Source organism: Columba livia, chromosome 1 (genome assembly GCF_036013475.1).
Source record: "Columba livia isolate bColLiv1 breed racing homer chromosome 1, bColLiv1.pat.W.v2, whole genome shotgun sequence".
Taxonomy (NCBI): domain Eukaryota; kingdom Metazoa; phylum Chordata; class Aves; order Columbiformes; family Columbidae; genus Columba; species Columba livia.
Genome location: NC_088602.1, coordinates 81,461,615 through 81,482,925, shown reverse-complemented (window position 1 = coordinate 81,482,925; position 21,311 = coordinate 81,461,615). Strand labels below are relative to the sequence as shown.

General features: G+C 38.8%; 1 protein-coding gene across 3 annotated transcripts in view; it reads left to right on the top strand.

The window, feature by feature from the left end:
• The first annotated feature begins 761 nt into the window (after positions 1 to 761).
• ROBO1 (roundabout guidance receptor 1) overlaps positions 762 to 21,311 on the top strand; it is a 736,887-nt gene continuing 716,337 nt past the window's right edge. For all 3 annotated transcript variants that reach the window (XM_065064434.1, XM_065064469.1, XM_065064416.1), the window contains exon 1: positions 762 to 1,174. The gene's annotated coding sequence lies outside the window, so the exon portion shown is untranslated. The remainder of the gene's footprint in view (positions 1,175 to 21,311) is intronic.

The window sequence follows — 21,311 nt, the reverse complement described above, 5'->3', positions numbered from 1 at the left end:
GTGTATAATGTATATTATCTACAAGGCAGTAATAGAATTTTAGCTACAGGTTATAACTCTCACAGGTATATGTAAGTTCAGCTCTCAGTTATGTTGACCTATGTAGTAATTATCTCACATTTACTTTCCATTTAGCAGTCAGTACACAAATGCTGCATCTGTTTTTGGTTCTTTTCACTGCTGGAATTTTCAAATGGGGATATTTGCTTTTAGTCCAATGATTTCTTACATCAAATAAGGACCATGATTTAAATATTGAAACCAACTGTCTTTGTATTCTGTAATGGACGAAACTTACCCTGATGATTCCTTTTTACTTTGTCTATTTAGGAGTCAGTTGCTTAATTTTTAAGAAGGCTTGTTTAACCTTTTTGCAGAGGAGCAGATGCCCTTGGAAAGCCGTAACTTAAGAAAGAAAAAGCATAGGTAAGCAAAATTCAATGAATAATTGATTACTGAAGTAACTACATAATTATTAGGGAATATGATGGATAATTTTGACAGTGCAAGGAAGAAAGAAAAAAAAAAAAAAAAAGAGACAAATAAAGCCTTGTTTTTAAAAATCAGACACATATCTCATACCAGACTGCACAATAGCCCTGCAAAAGCAGCTATGAAAGGAGCGATTGCATGACATCCGTTTATAATGCGGCTTTCTCCCGCTTAAACATTGCAACATGTATTACAATACCCGAGGTAGCGAATCAATTGAACGGGACTCGGCCCCTGCAGCCCCCCCCCCTCCCTCCCTCCATCGCTCTCCTTCCCCCAGCCCGTGCCCTCGCCGAGGCCGCTCGCTGCTGCTCGGCTTTGTAGTTTCTCGGCGCCGGAGCAGTAGGACCCAGGGGCCCTCCGCAGCCACCAATAGACGCTGCTACTGGGATCTATTTGTATGCGATGCCTCCTGCTCTGCGCATTAATAGTAATACAGATAACGGGTCTGAGAGAATTCTGTTCTGAAGAAGGATTTGATTTTTCCAGGGTCCTGATACTGGGAAGAAATCCGGTTTCATCCCCCTTTTATTCAAAAGTCTCCTGAACAGCTTGTCGCCTTAAGCGCGCTCCCTCCCTCTCTACATACAGAGATATATTCTCGCTCCGTGCAAGGAAAGTTGCGAAGGACTGTCTGGATGACGGAACTGCTAGTGTTCTGAGAGCCTTCTGCTTTCGGAGGGTAAGTCCCCCAACTACCAAAGTAGCGACCGGTGCGCGGGTCTCGCCGGCCGGTGCCGGGAGGGGTTAGCTGCTCCGCCACGCTCGGGCACCGGCTCCGGGCGAGGCAACAGTTTCCTGCAGGCGTCGGGAGGGGTCACAGCGGGAGAGGGGGATGCGAAAGTAGCCAGTGAGCGGAGGGAGCGGTCCAACAAGTTTCTCTGCGGGTACCGGAGGCGCGCTTATTGTCTGTAAAGTTGCCGGGGTTGCCGCGGGACGGCGTCCCTCGCTGTATTCCCACCCTGTGGCTCGGTCGTTATTAACAAAGAAGTTTTAGGGCTTGGGCAGCCGGCATCCCTCGCTATGCCCGCTGCCCCCGGGGCGCCTTTCAGGCTGACCTGCCGCCGCGGGGGGCGAGAGGAGGGGGTGATCCGCGCCGCAACTTCTGGCGGGGCGGTCCCTGCAGACCGCCAGTCCCGGCCGCAGCTGGGTGGCTGGGGCGAGAAGCACCGGCTTTGTTTTCGCAGCGCTTGCAATAACATTTTCCCTTCGTGTGGAGGTGCATCCCCCAGGAAGCAGCTCTGCCGTGGGAAGGGCCATCCTTTTTCCCCCACCGGCGCCCGATCCCGGGCGGGGCGGGCAGGCGGAGACCAAAATTCAACGAGAGGGATGGAATATGTGTGTGTGTGTATATATATATATATATATATATATATTTAGATAGGTATATAAATATCTTTAGAAATGGAAAAGAGCAGCACTGCAGGGTGATAGCGCACCCACCCGCACTCGGCGGGGGCGGGGAGCGGCCCTTCTCCGCAGGGGCGCTGCGGCGGGGCGCAGTCCGCGAGTGTGCGATCGCGTCCCCGCACAATGGAGGTCCCCCGGCGCGGCGGAGCTGGAGAAGGAGGGAGGTCTCCGGATCCGCTGCAGCAGCTGCTCCGGCTGCTGCAGTGCCGCAAACCCCCAAGCCCCCGCCCCGCAGGGCAGCGCCCCCGCGGAGGGTGCTTGGAGCTGCGCGGCTGGCGCGTTGCAGCAGCTCGGGCCGGCCACCGGGGGCACCGAGCCCCGCACAACCCTGCGCCCCCGCGGGGGGCACGGTCCGCGGCTGCTCTCGCCGCCGACGGCCGCGGAGGGGAACCGGTGGCGGAGGGGAACCGGCGTCCCCCGCCCAGGGGCCGCGGGCGGTGCTGAGGGCGGGGCGGCTGCGTGGCGGGGCGGGAGGCTCCGCTCAGCTGCCCCGCGAATTCCCCGCGCGTTTTGGGAACGCGGGAGGTTGAACACGGAGCGGCTCTTACAGTGCGAGCTCGGCAGCAAAAGTGTTGCCGCACCTGAGTGTGAAGCTATAAAAATGGAATAAAGAGGAAGAAATGTAAAACTCTGACATTATAAGGATGTAATTAAGTTTACCATTAACACGATCAGTATCCGTATTTTCTGTAAAGCGTTGTTATTTCTTTTTCCTCCGTGTTCACTGGGATGTGTTAAGATGAATTAATGACCAATGACTCGAAAACAGACTTAAATGGCTTTAAGATTTTTCAATTATTATTTTAATTTCATTTGCTCGTGTTTCACATTGTAGTTATAAAAACACAATCTTTAAAATTGCTCATTATTGTGAGTATGCTGAATAACTCCAGAGACCTTTTTTTGAGGGGAAAAAAAAAATTGTGACATATCTATGTATCATATATGTGTGGCTAGAAGGGTCAGTTCTCTAATCCTGGACCATTGTGTTGTAGATATGTGTTGGGGTTGAGCTGACAGGCAAGATCTCTCATTTGAGAAGGCTTCTTGTTAAATGAAAATTCATACTCTTCATGAATGGGAAAAGAAGACTTTGTTGGATGCGGTTTGTAGACAAAACAGGTTTAAGAATGTCCTGTTATATTATGGAGCAATAAGGCTAATATCTAAACATAATATCTGACTTTTTTTTTTTTTTCTGCATTATCTTTGTCTGCATGAATGTTTTCTATGTACATTTTAAACCACTGTAAATTCCAGGGGCATTACACTGGTGTAAACAGGCTATAAGAATGCAGAAAGAGACCTAGCTTTTGGTGATTAAGGACAAGAAAGAAAGACAGCAAGATAATAAAATTATTCTAGTGTTTCTCAGAGTAGTTGATGCTTTTCAGTGTTTCAGCAAACACTGCCAAACTTCTGCAAATAACATGGCAATTGTGACCCAAGCCCTGCAATAACAGATTCCTGAAAGCATTTTTGGTACCATGACTGACACTTGCTCAGAAGCTGCATTCATTTCCATAAGAATCCTCATCAATAAATAAATAAATAAATAAGGTGCCATTGTGGCAACTCAAACAGCTTTGGTTGCTGTTTAATTGACTTTTTATTCAGTGAGAGAAAATGTCAAGACAAGCCTTTTGCATTCCTGGGTAATACTGAATGCTCAATGCTGGATATTGACCAGCTAAATACTGGGGAAATGAGGACTTGACAAATTTTGCAATGAGGTACCTGCAAAGGTGTTCACTAAAGAATAAACAAAAGGTTTATTAACCTCCCGATAGGTTTTTAAAGGGAACTGAATTCTTAACAAGTGGGAAGGATATTTGAGCTCTGTTCCTTTCCTTTGTTGACGTTATTTAATCTATTCCTTTTTGGTGTCGTCTGGTGGGGGTTTTGTTTGTTTGTTTATTTGTGGGTTTTGTTTGTTTGTTTTTTATTTTTTTATGTTTTGTTTTTTACATTGTGGGTTTTTCATATTGTCTTGCTGTAGCTGGATTTGGGCCACAATAAGCAACATAATACTCCATATATGTAATGTTCATGTGGATTTCCTTCAAGTGACTCTTCAAGGTCTATGTGCACATCTGAACTTCAGCCCAAGTGACAGAGAGGCATGTTAGCCAAGGGAGACTCAGCTTTTTCTTTTTTTGAGGAAATTGTAGGAAATACCAATATATACAGATAAGCAAATGTTATATACTTTCCTCATGTGGTAAAGTATAACATAGAAATTAGAGAAGTCTTTCTTCTTACATCTCGGTTTCCTTGACTTTTTTTTCATGGCATATGGTTAGGCATAAATTTAGCACACTTGTACAGTTCAACAGGTAAGTGTAAAAAATTTAAAATAAAGTGGGAAGAAGTAAGGGATTTATATTCTCTTGACCTTTTACCTGAGAGGAATTCCATGGGCTGTGATCCTTCTGGGGTGGAATCAGGAGTCCCTAGGTCAAAAAGTGAAAATGACTGGGGAACTGTGATTTTATTTGTCCAAATTTTGCACTTGCTCCATTAAGTGTTCTCTGTGTCCTCAGAAATGTCTGGCACTTTCATATTGCTTTGTGTAGAGCCAGACTTGGACTTCCAGATAGCAGGCAACAAGCTGTATGTGCAATGTGTTAATCCATCAGGGGACTACAAACCTGTCTTTGTGAAGGAGAGCGATGAAAAATTAAGTAATGTGGGCTTATTTTTTTTTTTTTTTCCACCTGTATATTATCTCTGGATAGCCTCTTCTGTGGTTTAAAATGCAAACAGGAATGCAACTTTTCTTTTTTAAATGTAGCTTGTGTCCTTCTACTAATGTTTCTGTTTGTCCTTGTTGCTTTCGTAGCTACATCTTTATTAACCTACAAGATCAGGAACTTGAAATATTTTGATCTCTTCTGTTGAGGAAAATACTAGAATAATTGCAGATCAAGACTAAAGTTTACTGGTACCACTATTAGTGAACACTTTATTTTTACAAGTATTAGCCAAGCCCTATGGAAATACAGGTTCAGAACTTGGTTCTAAGTTCAGGAGGAGCCCGTGGTCTAATGCTTTTTCCATGTCTTTCTGTGTTCACTAATACTATCACTCAACTAATTTCAGTAGATTTGCACACATATTTGTCTCTCTCATAGGGAAAAGGGCCTTTTCAAAAAAAGCTTAGAAAACTTTAAATTTCTAGACTGATCAAGGTGATACATCACACAATAGATATATGAAGAGAATAATTGTGTGTCCTCCTCTGCAATTATACTATAATAGCCTTAAAGAAAAAAAAAAAAAAAGCAAACTGTAGGAAGGAGAAGCTGAATACCCCCATAACCCTTGAAACAATTGTAAGGCAAGTGAGCATGTAAGTTAAACATTCAGCAACACCATAAGTTTTCAGAAGACTCAAGTCATTCTCACCCAGCACACAGGGGAACACAGTGAAGTATTTCTTCCAACCTGCAGGAGACTTAGCAGATATCCTGTGTTTCACCTGTAATATTCTGTCTAACATTCTCGATCAATAAATCTTTCATTCCCTATCCATCTTCTAATCACAGGTCCCATCAGTCCTCTCTCACCACCATCAATTTATAGTCTGTCAAACACATCAATCATTTACCTCAATTAACTCTCTCCTCCAAACTTCTTCAATCATTAATCTGTCCTTGTTCATCTTGAGGTCTAAGTGTGTACCGCCCTCCTGCCTTCTCTGCTCAGCTCTGTGTACCTTCCATAAGGGCACCCTGGTTTGTTTGTTTCCAGTCCTTTATCTTCTGTCTTTCCTTAGCCATTTCCAGATCTGTGCTCCAGGTCTGCTAAGTCATGAGAACTTCTCACATTTTCATACGATAAATTCCTTTCCCTGGGTGTGCTTTAGCTTTCTGCTCCGTCAGTAGTGAACACATTGAGAGTATTGGTTCTCTTTCCCTACTCAACTGGCCTCTTGCTCCTCAGAGCCAATGTAAGTTGATCCTTAAACCAAGAAAATGAATGTGGCAGGAAAGAGAAAATGAGAGCTGGCAGGCAACAGCAATGAGACTTAGTAGCTTACTGGTTGCCCCCAGCCTAGGAGAGATGTTGATAATTCTGGTCGGACTTCTCTATAATACAACTTGCTTCAGAACAATACTGTGTGATTATAATGTTCAAAATTGATCTAAGGAGAAGCATTCAGAGCCCAGAAAGGCTTATCTTTATCCAAGTGCTCAAGTTTCTTGGCCACAGACTGTTCTTACATGCTATTTTGTCCCCAGCTGTCATCCCTTTCTTCCTGCAGCCTAGCACAATAGGGGTGGAAGATGTCATTTGTCCATCTTCCTTGAAGCTTCATTGAACCATAACATAGAATAATTTAAGTTAGGGATGAGGAGGTATCTCTACTGAGAAGACAAGAGCCGTGAGACCCAAATTTCTGGCAAGAGTGTAGCTGGAATTGAAGCGTCTTTTGCATGAAGCAATTCCTGAACAATACCTCCTTCCTTCTTTTTCTCCTCAGTCTGTTGAAGTGAAGTAGCTACCATGGTTTGTATTGTAGTTCATGCTGCCTGGATCTTCATCTTGCTCAGAGCACAGGATTTTCTTCCAACCAAGGAGTGGCACTGAGCTCAAAAGACCTTTCATACTGTTTCTGTGTTGCTGAGGAGTTAACCAAGTTCCCTAGTTGAGGAAGTTTTGCATCATCCCCATCTCTCTGCAGAAATTTTCAGACTGCAGAGAGAAACCCCTTAAGTAGCAATTAGAATGTAGTTTCTTCTATATCACTGTATTCAATTTAGGGGAAATAATTCTACATAAATTCTCTTATGTAATATGTCATCTTAGATATCACTCTTTAATGCTTATAGCATTTTATGTTCCTATTTGACTTCAGACATGATAATCAATTAAATACTTTTATATATATATATATATATATATATATATATATATATATATATATAATTTTTTTTTTGGTCTTTCTAGCTCTTTACTTTCTAAAAAGGACCTGTATAAAAGTAATAGAAAAAACATTGTTAATACAAGACACTGGTTGTGAGCGTACATGGGCTAAATTGCTGTAACCATACTTTTCTAATGTTCTGCAGTACATTCTAGAAAAAACAAGACTGAAGGAATTTCATTACAGTCAAGACTTTCACACTCAAAATAATTTAGTGTTAGAAAGCACCAAAAAATAAACATGAGAGGTAAAGAGATCTTCCAAACCAATAAACATCTAAGAACAGATCACCTAACTATAGGAGATCCACTGCATATGGTGCTGCCCTTGGCAAATATGGAAATTTAACCGAATTGTAGTAGTGTTTGTAACTTGCCCTTGTTCCAAGAACACAAAGATTTAAGAGAAATGTTTTACTAAGAACAGTTAGACAAAAGAATTGTAGGCTCATTTTGATTCATCTTAAAACTTTCCAAGTTTGCTAAACAGCTTCCAACTGCAAGTCCTGCCGCACCCAACTTAATATCAGAAAATCAAATGCTTTTCTTTTACTCTCATTTATCACCAGTGGTAGTTGTGACTCGGATAAATTATTCTGCAAGTTTATGCCTCAAATCCACCCCAGTTGTGTCAAGAATTTTATTAGTTATAAATGCATTTAAGGATATGACTTGACTCTTTGAACTCATGTTTGAGTTTTCATAACCGACAATTGAAAAAAACCCTCTTCTGTTAAAAATTAGACAGAAAAATTAAACAGATTGCAGGCAGTCAGGGTTGCAGAAAATTCTAACTGAAATTTTTGAATAAAATAAAGCCAGCTTCAGTCTCCAGATAAGCCTCTGATGTAGCTAAGTATTTTTGGTTAATGGCACTTCTGAATGTTTTTAAAATTAAGAAAGAAGCTGTTACTGAAAGCATTGAATGCCTAAGGCCTAAAGAAATTTTAAGTGTATCACTATTTCTTATATCATGGCATGGTATCAAGTTTGCCTACAGTATCAAAATAAAGCACTGAAAAGACTGTTTCCAATAATTTCTTTTAGATGGAATGTGCTGTCTATGGATGAAAGCAAGGCTCACTTTTGAACTATCTACACTATGTTATGAAAAGATAGGAACACTTCCTCTAATAGGACAGGAATGGGAGCATGGAAAGTACGGCAAAAGGAATTACAGAGTCCAAAGATGCTTCATCTTGCATGGAGATTTGACACTGCAAGTTAATTTTATCTTTGTTTGCTGAGCTATATTAGTTTATTGCCTCTGTGCATTAATCTCAAACAGTCATAGTAAGGAGAGGATCAAGGTATGAAAACCATATATTTAAATAATTATTAGATGGTAAACAAAACCAAGAAACATTCCTCTTCTCTTTGGAGGGGAAAAAAAGTATATTTTTCAAAATTTTACAGTCATGGCCTGTCATAGTGGAATGAAAAGTATTACATCATTTGAGTTGCATTTGATACATTACTCAAACCAGGATTTTAATTTTTTTAGCTCCTGAACATTGTATAGAATAAGCGTTATTTCTGTACCTTGAAGCATTATGTCAGTTGAAAAAGTAAAAACAAAACAAACAAACAAACAACAACAAAACAAAACAAAAAACACAAAACAACCAACCAATTAACAGAGCTCTGTCCATTGTCCATAACATTTGAAATTGAAAAATACTATTTTTTTCAATCTTGAACTGTATATGTAAGTTATAAGGTACAAAGTCAGCTCTGGATATGTTTCGAGATAGTGCTTTTTTTTCTTATCCTTAAAGTTCTGATAACAAATGCTAAAATGTACTAAGTATAAATGGGTCAGAGAAGGATGGGTGGTTTTGTGCCTTGCCATACTTAAACATCATCTACATTCAGCCTTACTTGATTGGAGGGGTGTGTTGTGTTTCGATCAGTAGCTTATGTAATTAAAATATTTTTACTTGTGTTTGCAGGTAAATTGAAAGTGTGTGATTTATAAATATATCTTCAATGTCTCACATTATGTCTGTAATATGAGCAACCATAGTGATTATGAACTCTTTCCAATAAGCAACAATTCTGTCAAAACCTTTGGTAGAAGGTTGAAGTAGGTGGTCAGAATGACTTTCTCTGGGGGCCATAACTCCTCTCTCAGCTTTCATTCCTTAATGGCATGTATAAAAGAGCCAATGTGCAGCTATGGAACTGTCAATTCACATTGACAGCATAGTTCACAATTGTATTTCTGTAAAAAAATCTTTTAAATATTTTTAATTTAAATACTGCAACCTGTTTTTTCAGGAATGGTTATCATAAATCTGCTAGACTAGAATTTTACTGTCATTGCAGTAAATCTCTTATTACCTGGGGTCACAGATACCTACTTGTGTGGGAATAGTGCCTGATTTGCCTGTAAACTCAAAGCAGCTCCCTGATCTTTCCCTGATTCAAAATCTTAGCCGTCCTTTCTTGGTTATTTTAGGACAAATCATAATGGGTATCTGTTTGTCGCACTTAATAAATAGCTTGAAGTACGAAGACAATAATTCTTTCACACTTATTTCCATTGATTTCATGGCAATGAAATTATTTCATTTTATGCAACTGGCAGCAATTAGTAGCACTTTCAAAGATGAAACTAGGTGAAACTGATGTTGATCTATGTCAAGGTATGCAGAAGACTGTAAAGCAAAATACCTCACTTTTTTGAATGCTACATAGTTAATAATCTGCTGTTGCTAAAGTACCCTATATTCCTGGTATCACCCAGCTCTGACTAATGAGACTGCAAGTTCTATGCTAATTAGCAGAGATCAAAGGAGATGGTGGCTTTAACCCCACGCTGATGCAGAAAGAGCCCAGCTACAGGTGGGATGATATTATTCAGAATGTTTTCTCTGACAGCTGGAACTAAGTCTGAACCCTACAGCTTTTGGGCTCACCTACTTATTGCAAGAGATGAAGAGATTCAGAAGGGGAACCAGTATACTTTAGGAAAAGTGGAATAATCCATATTTTTTGTCACTGACCTTGATACAACTCTAAAGTATACTTCTAATGACAGACTACACATGGATGGCTTCTTATCCTGATTTCAGGAATAACCTACAACGAAGGCAACTACTAAATATTTCTTGGAGTTGGGTACAAGACAGTACTGCTCTGTTCTGTTAAGATGATTGTGAATGACTGTAAAACTTCTCCTGGTCTTATGCTAACTATAATATAGCAGGTTGCTTGGGAAAATGGTTCAAACTCTCAGACATCTCTGGGAAGGCAGCAAAATTTCAGCTGGCCTCTGTAACTCATATATTCATTGATTCTTGGCTGAGCTACAGTAATGAGAAGCATGGAAGCCTAAATATTTAGAAAACACTAGGCAATATAAAAATCATGCAGCACATTTCCTTCTGGGACTGCTGTAAGCATATTGACCCTGCTCTCTGCATCCCATCAAATTCAAGGCTTCTGTCTTAATATCCAGGGAGTTTAATGTCTTTGGCTTAGGATAACCAGAAATTTTTCAAGCTCTCTATATAATGTCTACTTTTCTGGCCCAATGGAATGTGCCACAATAAAATCACAGTGTAACCTCTGTAAGAGACAGAATTTTCTAAGGGCACATGTTTAAGTGCTATGAAACAGATTTCTTAGGGAATTAGGAAGCAACATTTAACTCTGTCTTCCTCTACAAATACAGCACTCCTCTTTGTTGGGGGCTTGTCTAGATTGATTACACAATACAGAGGAGGTTTGTTGGTTTGTTTTAAGAGTGCCTCTCAGCCACTAGGGAAAGTATTCAAATGTATGACAACTGCTAGTCAAACCCAACCAGAAGTCAGTAACATGCCACAGTGCTTTGCACAGTATGAAAGTCACTTGCGTGGATGCTATTGCAGACTACCAGGGAGGGAAGATCATACATCAGTCTGCCCACTGTTGCAAGAGGGTGAGGAGAAGAGGAACACATACCAGGTTCCAGCTCTTCCATAAATGTCCTCCTTTTCTGGTACAGCTGTTCTCTGGCAGGTGAGATGGATAGGTTGGACTAAAGCCACGTCTCCTTGTAGGCTTGCTTGTCTGCACAAGACACAGCTGTTCTAATGAGCCTGTTTCCTCTGTGCTGCACTAACTAGTCCTGGGACTTGTCCCAACCAAAGTCATTAGAAATAGTTTCAGTAGCGAATGACCTGAATCTTTTCCTTACAGTGGATTGTTACACAGTTATGTAGAAACAGACATATGGAAACTTTGCAGTTCTTGAGTTTTCTTAGGGAAAAATTGAACCTTTGCAATCTCCAGGTCTATTCTATCTCATATATTTTGGGGGAAAATACTGCAATTAGAAATATTAATATCTTTGTGCTTTATAATTGTTCATAATCTATCAGTTCTTAAATATATTTGTTTTTAGATGAAGATAGTATAGTTTCAGGTAGTTTCAGATAGTTTCAGATAGTTTTAGGTAGTTTTATCTCAATGTTGAAAGAAAGCGTGATCTAGAAATCTAAATATAATGTGAAATGCATCCCATTTACTGGAAAAACAGAAACAAAACCAGAAAATCAAATGTAACTCAGGAGAGATTATCTTTTTCTCCTTTTATTTTTTTTCTTCTTGTTGTTGTTAAAAAACTTTTCTGCATAAATGGAACTTCATGTTCCAATTTTGCCCTTTTAGCTCTTCATGACAACAGACCATACTTCACATAGGAATAAGGCTGTTTTGTAGGTAAGGCTGGAACTCTAATTGTAAATGCAGTTCCTGAGCCTGCTCCTCCCTCTAGTGGAACAGGTCCTGTTCTTGTGAGTAATTCTGGTGAACAGTGATGGAAATATGCAAGCTTGGAAATGTCTGTTTCTTCTCCATAACTTTCTAAAATGCCTTAGAATACTGAATAGATGACAACTGTTTCTTTAGGCAGCTAATTCACCGTAAATGCTACTCCATCTTGACCAGCCACCAGCCAGAGCTGTTGCTGGAGTGCAGGACTAAGGTGCCTGTATTGCCCCACTTTGCTTCTGAGAGTCCTTGCTGATAGGGATTATTCTTTGTGTGTGACAGCTAATTCCAAGTCTTTGGCAGAGATGTGGCACCTTTCTTCAAAACTCTACTTCAATCACCGCTTTTTAAAATGTTTTGTACTAATCATCTAGGGTAAAATGATGGTAGTTCAGAAGTGAAATGCCCATATCAATCCTTTTCAATGTGTTCTGTTATTGAAGTAAAGCTAGTATTTTCTCTTGAGGATTAAATCCTGTTTAATTAAAAAATTAACAAATTCAAAAATAACCCAAGAAGTTAAAAATCAAATATTACATTAGCCATCTTTCTATTAATGTCACTTTTGTTCAAATATAGCATTTCTATTGGTTTATCAATAGGCCACTGATGAAGAATGGAGGAGGTTTGCTATGAGAATGGGGATTATACACCTGCCTTGGGTTCATATATAGAATCATAGAACAATAGAATCATAAAATACTTTGAGTTGGAAGGGACCTTCAAAGGTCGTCTAGTCCAAACCCTTGCAATGAGCAGGGACATCTTCAACAAGATCAGGTTGCTCATACCCCCATTCAGCCTGGCCTTGAATGTTTCCAGGGATGGGGCATCTACCACCTCTCTGGGCAACCTGTGTCAGTGTTTTACCACCCTCAGTATAAAAAAATATCTTCCTCATTTCTAGCCTGAATCTCCCCTTCTTTAGGTTAAAATCATTATCTCTTGTCCTGTTGTAACAGGCCTTGCTAAAAAGTCTGTCCCCATCTTTCTCATAGGCCTCTTTTAAGTACTGAAAGGCCACAATAAGGTCTCCCTGGAGCCTTCTCTTCTCCAGGCTGAACAACTCCAACTCTCTCAGCCTTTCTTCGCAGGAGAGGTGTTCCAGGCCTCTTGATGGTTTTTGTGGCCTTCTCTGGACCTTCTGCAATAGGTCCATGTCTTTCTTGCACTCTCCAGAGCTGGATGCAGAACTCCAGGTGTAGTCTCACCAGAGCAGAGCAGAGGGGCAGAATCACATTCCCTTGACCTGTTGGTCATGCTCCTTTTGATGCAGCCAGAGATATGATCAGCCTTCTAGGCTGCAAGTGCACATTGCCAGCTCATGTCCAGTATTTGATCCACCAGCACTCCCAACTCCTTCTCTGCAGGGCTGCTCTCAGTCCCTTCATCCCTCAGCCCATATTGATGCCTGGGACTGCCCTGACCCAGTGCAGGACCTCGGGCTTGGCCTTCTTGAACCTCATGGAGTTCACACAGGTCCACTTCTTAAGCTTGTCCAGATCACTCTGGATAGCATCCCATCCCTCAGATGTGTCAACTGCACCACTCAGCTTGGTATAATCTGCAAATTTGCTGAGGGTGCACTTGATCCCACTGTTTATGTCATTGATGAAGATGTGAAACAGTACTGGTCCCAGTACAGACCCCTGAGGGACAGCACTTGTCACTGGTGTCCATCCAGACATTGTGCCATTGACTACTACTCTCTGGGTGCCACCATCCAGCCAATTCCTCATCCACGGAATAGTCCACCCATCAAATCCATATCTCTCCAATTTAAAGAGAAGGATGTTGTGGGGGACTTTACAGAAGTTGAGATAGATGACATCCTTAGCCTGCCCTTTGTCCACACATGTAGATGTTCAATCACAGGCCGCTAGGTTGGTCAGGCAGGACTTTGGTGAAGCCGTGCTGGCTGTATTGAATCACCTCCCTTGCTTTCTGTAGATGGTTAGGAGGCTAAAGGTTATCACAGAATTAAAGAATCAAGAATGTCTAAGTGTGTTAATGTAGTTCAGTGATATGCTGCATTTTACTAATACCATATAGTTTTGAAAGCAATTAATGTACTTTTCAGCTAGTTACATGTCAAGTTAAAATTTTATATTACCTTACGTAGCAGTAATGTAGTAAATAAACAGAATCAATGTGATTTGAACCTGTAACTAAAGAATCAAATTTTGTTTTTTCTCAGTCAATAGGAATATGTTCACTAGAAGTAGGACATCAAGGAACACCAAGAATCCAGATTTTCTGGATCAACAGAAATAGTACAAATGGGAACAAAAAGGTCAAATTTTCCTGAATTTTACCCATGTCTTTAAAGTCTATTGTGAACTTTGAATTACAAAATGCTAAGGCAAGAATATGGTAAAAAAAGTAAGGATAATAAATAGGAAGGATATTGCACAGTACATTGTAAATGTTTTCTTAAGTATATTTTTCTTTAAGTGGTACATGATTTATGGAGTATGCCTGTGTGAGTTGTACCTCCCACCGGTAGCTTCTCCACATAGAGAAAGAACAGCTTATTGCAGCTGTCAGCTAGTGAAATGACTCCTGCAGTTCAAGTAGCTGCAGCTTTGGTTTGAAAACTGTGGTTCTGACATTCTTGGCAACATGTACCAATGTCCTGTGGCAGAAGGTTTTTGTTTTGTCATGATGTACAACTGCTGCAGTGAGCAAAGACCATGAAGACTGGAATATCAGAAATCATTTTATCATTAATCTGCTGTTAATTTTTTTGCTGAGAAGCAGAAAGTTTGCCAAGTTTTGTGCAGAATATGATCCTAGAGGTCAACGTATTTTCAGCATGCATGATTACTTTCTTAAAATGTCAAGCTTAAAAAAAAAATAAGTGAAAGGGAGCTGAGATTGCCTTTACAGAGGGTAATCACATATCCATGTTGGAGCCATACTTTGGTCGCAGGAGGAAATATCTTCCATATGATATTGGTACTTTTATTTGTAAGGCCTTTGGGTCAAGAATTGTCTCATCTTGAATATATGCTGCACCTAGGGTTTTGGGGGTTTTTTGTGTGGTTTTTTTTTTTGTTTGTTTGTTTGTTTGTTTTTTGTTTGTTTTTTGTTTTTTTTTCAAAATTAGCAAGTCTGAGTATCATGCAAATGAATGGATAGAGTAGCTGGAAATAGTCTGATTCATGACTGTGCTGTTTATGGCTCTGCATTTAACTCAAAAAGAGATGACTGTAATGCTAGCATTTATACCTTATTTCTCTGAGTGTAGATGTACCTACAGACCTTTTATTACAGTCTAACTGGAGAGCTGGTGAATAATCTCAGCATGGTTGAGCAGCAAATGTTGGAGGATAATTGGATCTGCAGGCTAAGACAGTATGAATGTGTAAGGTCTGGTAGGGAAGATTGATAGGCAGTTATTTTATATCGTGTTTGAAATCTTACGTTTTGTTTGCAATTTTGTGTGGAAGATAACTTACCTTTAAAAGTTTAAAATCATAAGGTTTGATTCAAATGAAAGATTGAGGTTAATGTTCCCTAAATAATGTCTTTGTAGTCATAAGCTGGTAAACAGAACGTGTTGAAGAGGTCATTCAATAAAGCTTATAAGCCTTTAATTAAATTGTGAAGCCATTTATACGAAGATTTAAAAGTGGATCTTTGCATGTAAACTTCAAACATTAGGTTGAGGATATTCAAGTATTGTATGTTTTACAGAAACAGCATACTGGCTTATAGGTATGAGTTGGTTTTTTTTCCTCCCAAGTGAGATTTCAATGCATTATTGTATATTGAAAGGTAATTAAAAAATACAGCCAAAGGACTCTGGATCTGTTCTGGCCTTCTTCACCTCTTTAAAAATCTGCTAGTGGTTTGTGTGTGGGTTTTTGTGTTGTTGTTTGCTTTTGTTTTTTTTTTGTTTTTTACCCGGGCAGCTTGGACAAGTGCTGCTTCAGTAAGCCTTTAATAATAATAATATCCCTTAGTCACTTGTCCATCTATTCTGTCTCCTTTTGATAAGAAATTGTTCTTTCTTTATTTTCTTATCTTAGGACTCTTAACAGCTCAGGGTAGGATACATTTAGCTTGCTCCTTTGCAAAGTTGTTTTATTGAATGCATGTTTTATAGAGCCGTAGTCCTTAAGAAAAAACTTGTTTGAGAGGAGGAGAATACAGTACAAAGGACTTCCAGTCATGCTGTTACTCATGCCAGGTTTCACAGTGGTGTTGACCAACATATGTGTGGTCTACTACCTGTGATTGGAATAATTTAACATTGTGTTCTTCTCACATGCTTTAAACAGGTAAAGAAAAAAAGCTTGATCAATTACAATGAAAGTAATTCTCTGTTTATAGCTAATATTGGAATTTGCTTTCCAACCATTCAGTTAAATTTGCTAGAGAGATTGAGGTCTAAAAGATATCCTAGAAGTAGCAGAGGAGATAACAGAGACCCAAATTAATGTCCACATTACTAGAATATCTATCTATTCTGTTTGTCTTGCTGAATGACTGATTGGTGTGTACTTCTTGACTGGCTAATGAGAACTGACGTGCTCCAGATCACTCTCAGATCCTTTCCCAGTTTGTCTCTCTGAGTGGCATTGGTATACACTGGTGGGAAACTGGGAAATGTGGACTCGACCTGATAATGTGCACTCTTTTCTCTGCTGTGACTGGAAGGAAGGAGAATGGATTGTAACTGAGATTACTGTCATAGAACTGGAGAAGAGATTTAGGGCCTGAACCTGTAGGAAGGGAGGGTTCACAGCACCAGTTGTTCATTGCAGTCATCCACAGGGCCCACCTATTACATTTTCCAGAAAAAGCTGAGCTGCAGAATTTTCCAAGGTGAGGGAAGGGGAAAAAAAATAAACCAGCATATAGCCACCATCAATAATATCTCCTAAAAATGTGAGAACATTCCCTAGATTTACTGTCATGAAACAAATCCATAAGTTGGCTCCTGCTCTGTCCCTCACAAAGGCAGCTACTAAACCCCTCTGTTTCAATAAAAGAAGTTGTATGAAACAATTTTACCTTGGAAGTTGATCAATTATGTGGGACTGAATAAAATGTGAAGTATTTAGCCTTTATGACTTCAAGAAAGAAGCATTAGAATGTCTTTAGCTGTTATCATTCATTGTTAGTACCTTAAATGAGTAATGCAAAATGCATAAAGGTGATTTTTCATTTTAATAGTCATATTTAATAGCTGGCTCTGAATCCTGATTTGGAACTGCAAATAAATGGCAGAAACTTTGAACAGGCCGATGTAAAATATTATATTTTCTTTGCCTGCCATAGAGCTTTTCACCTGTATATTAAAAAAAATAATAATAATAAAAAAAAAGTTTGGGATGGAAGTATACACTTCTGTTTCTGTAATTGTTGTCCATACATTTTGATTCTATCTATCTTATGACTGAGGATTTCAGTATTGTTCCATCTGGGCTTCAAACTGAAAGACTCAGACTACTTCAAGCTATTGAAATTGTTAATTGTGAATAGGATTTAGAGAATATGAGAAGAAAAAATGAGCTTCAGCCTAACTCTTTGTTTTAATTCCTGTAGCAGCTACCTGGGATTCGGTCCTTCAATTCAGTCCCACATATTACTTAGTAATTGGCTTCTAGTACTTTCTCCTTTCTGGGAACAGGATTAACCTTTGGGTGGAGAACTCCTGTTGAAAAATGTATCATCCACAATACCATATTGCTGTACAGCATTGTCAAGGAAAAGGACCTAAGTGAGTTTGATAGTGCTGCTCAGCATTTCACAAATCATCTCTGCCTCATTTGTAATCGAGCAGTAATTTGAAAGGCCTGCATTAAACTTACCTGAATTCACAGAAAATTTGCTTTCCGGTCAGATGTAAATTGCTGTTCTGCATTCAGGCTTGTCGAGCAACAGCACCACCATTAGCAAACCCTCACTTTATTTGCTTCCAGTACTCACCTATTCTGCCAGTCTCTGGTAAAAGTAATGTCTTCATGGTTATAGTATCTTTAGTATAACAAAAATATAATAGTTGATTAATTATTTATTTTTTTAAAAGAATCAAAGTAATTAGACTGCATTAGAAAATATCCACGTAGAATTGATGTTTTAAAACCAAATTAAACAAGACTCTTGAGACAAATATGTATATGTAGGCATTCCAACTGGATGGTTCAGTTCACTTACAAGAAAAACATATGTCAATGTGGGAAAAAACTGCCAGGTGCGAACAATCTTGTAATAAGCATCCGGACTGGTAATCAATGTCTTTGAGTTTGTCATTTTCTTCTTTTCTTTTTTTTTTTTTTGTGTGTGTGTGTGTGTGTGTGTGTGTGTTGTTATTTTGTTTTCTGTATAGCATCTTTCATGTCTTGTTGATGCCTTCAAAAACCAGGGAAAACAAAGTTACAAAGACATCTTGCCAGCATCACACCTGATACAAATCTGTACTACTACCTGGTTTTTAATGAGCCTGTGCCAAAGAACAACAGGTGCAGATGCAGTTTTGTCTGGAGGTTGAATTTAGCACTATTATGTGGAGTTTAACATACTAGGAAAAATTGAGACTTACTAGTTAGAGCAAATGCGTCATTGAGCATGATCAGAAGTAATGCTGCTACAAATGTAGAAGGAAGTGTTTCTTATTTGACAGAGGATAAATTTTTAGGTGTCTTTCATTGCTGGACAACTTTGGAGAAAACTCAGTGCCACCAAAGACATAATGATAGTGTATGGCACCATGCTTACTGTGATGTAAAGGTCCATACCTTGTGCAAAGCTGACATGAATAGCAGTACTCTAATTTCCATTGATCTCTTTGGGAACAGAAGATCAGGGAGGATGAGTGGTTTTCCTTAAATACGGGTGATAATTCTGACTGTGTTTCTCCACTTATGAAGATATAGTTCTGTGGTTGGTTGGTTTGTTTGTTTGTTTGTTTTAAGGTAGTGTGGTCTTGAGAACTGATTGATAGAGGTCACAGAAGTAATGGTAGCAAATAAGGCAATGGGTAATTAAGATGCAAAACTTTCTGGTAGATGTTTATTAAAAAAAAGGCGGGAAAAGAAAAAAAAGAATCAACAACCTAGGCTAAAAATTGAAAGCATACCAGTCAACACTGGACATATAGAATGAATATGTTAAGCAAATTTAATGCAAAAGTTCAAAAGAACAGTATCATTTCTCTATGTGCTTCTTAGGTACTTTGAAATGTTTACCTTCAGGAATGAAAAATTTTACAAGTCAGTATACCATAAATGGAAAAAAAATGACTGCAAATTTATTGTAATTAAAATATATCATTGATTTCACTGTGGCAAAATGATTAACACTATTTGTAGTAGAAAAAATGTTTATTTTCTAACTTCTCAGTTGAAAGAGGTCCCTCCCATTATAGGCAAGTTAACAGCTGCTGATATGAATACTGGGGTTTACACAAAGGCTGTTGAAAGAAGTAGTTCTTATAATTAGTGCTGAAAGAATAGAAAATAAATAAATAATCCTATTATCTTTATTGACAGAAATGAAAAAACTGAGACAAAATTATTTCTGTTTACCAAGTTTAAAAACATTAAGTGTGGCAGTCGATTACTTCTTTTGCATTCTCTCTCTTGTACCTCCAGCTTTATTGATTGGCTTCAATTAATGTATGCCAACAAGTAAATTAACGTAACACCTGAGGCATAATTCCCTGGTGGTTCACATACACTGACTTACCATTCTTGCTGTTTTAACTCCTACTGAGCATATTGCTGGGAGCTACAATATTTTTCAGTCTGGACACGGACATTACCCACGGCTCTAATGACAGGTCATTTACAACAAACCCATGTTTCACTGCAGAGATGTCTCTTTAAGTGACATCTTATCAATGGCAATTCAATTAGTCAGCCCTAAGACTCTGAGATATATCTCACACTGTGTCACACAACACTAGCAGATCTGCATTTTAAATGTTAGCTTTTGTCATTTTTATACTTCTTTAGTATACATAAAAAATGCATTTTCATTCCAATTTTTCATCCAGAACTCCATGGGAAATGTTTTCCATGTTAAAATTGCCTATCTTCATTCCCAACAATGGTGTCAGCTGCAAAGACTTGTGGATTTGTGCTGTGGACAGTTTTTCAAAGCTGGTGCTACCCTATCACCATATTTCTCATGTCATTAATTGCTTGTAAATACCAGATGATTCTAAGGATCTAAAATATCAGACCATCTAAGTGTCTAAAATATTCAGCTACTGCAATAAAAATGGGATACATATACAAATACTACTGTGGTGCACTCAATCTGTACATATAGACAGAAATACAAGCAGTTTTTTTAATGTATGAGAAAATTTAAAGACAGGTCTTGATTTTTCTGGCATACTTACACAATGAAGACATCCTAACAAGACATAGTCTTACTTTGCATCGGCCAGATTAACTCCTTACGGATAAATGAGATTGCTTTCTATAAAAAGTGGTTACAGGCTGGAGTCTTTGGGAAGAAGGTGTTTCCTGGAGTATCTACTATAGCACAGTGCAATTACATTGCTCTTCAGTGTACAGTCCTGTGTGTACTGAACATACACTCTTCAGTGTGCATAAGTGCACATAAGTATAAAGCAAAGGAGTTGGTGACAAAGCATGTGTTTACAAGTTGTGCTATGTAAAACCCTGAGCAACAGTGCCCACATATACTTTTTAGTTACTAAGTGCTATAGATGCATACAAGAAACTGTCTTTTAGGAAATGAGAAACAAACCTGAGTTAAAAAAAAAAAATAAAAATACAAAATCGAAATAGCTGCTGGTTGGAACTGAGCATAGGGCCAAATATCTGATGGTTGGAATTGAGCATAGGGTCTTCTAAACTCACATAGAAATCTTGAATACTGAGCATTTCATGTCCCTAAATCCTGTCTTCTAAGTCCACTCTAGTGAGTGTGAATGACTAAATAAGCTAGCTTTTTTTTTGTTGTTTGTTTGTTTGTTTTTCCATCCTTATATTTGAAAAATTACATTTCTCTATCTTCTCAGTCATAATAAAATGTTTTTTGGGTGAGTACTTTCTTATTTCTAAACTGGTATTCTCACACATTCATCTTTGATGGTTCTTGTGGCATCAAAGAATCCTGATTTAAAGCTAATTTTGCCTTTGCTGCCGAGGAATGAAACACACTCGTTCTTTACATAGATAAAGTATTGCTGAGGCAAATCAGCTGGTGTATTTGGCAAGATTATAAGCTAAATGTACACAGATAGTTCCCTGACAGGCTCTGTGGTATTACAGAACACCTACTTGTTTAATGTCCCACATTTATTTTACAAGTATGTGCTACATCTTACTCAGTATTCAGAATTTCATGCTAATGAACAATTTTAGCTAGTTTCAAATTATTGAATCACTATTCTGAGATGAAATTTTAACAGAGGAAAAATTGTACCTTAGGGCTCATTAAGAGATTTTAAAATTTAATTAGACTGCAATTAAAAAAAAAAAAAAAACAGTGGGCAAATTAATCCTGATAGAGCAATGCTGGTTTGTAATAAACAAAGAAAATGAACTCATGAATAAAACAGATAAATTATATCTACCAGTTTGTGCTAGAAACACTGTTTTAATTAATGTTATTAATATATATATGTTCATGTGCATATATGTGTGGGCTGAGATATACGTATGTATTTTCAGGGCACATCTTTGTTAGTGTGGTAGTTTGAATCAAGAGCATGCTTTTGTAGTGCATAT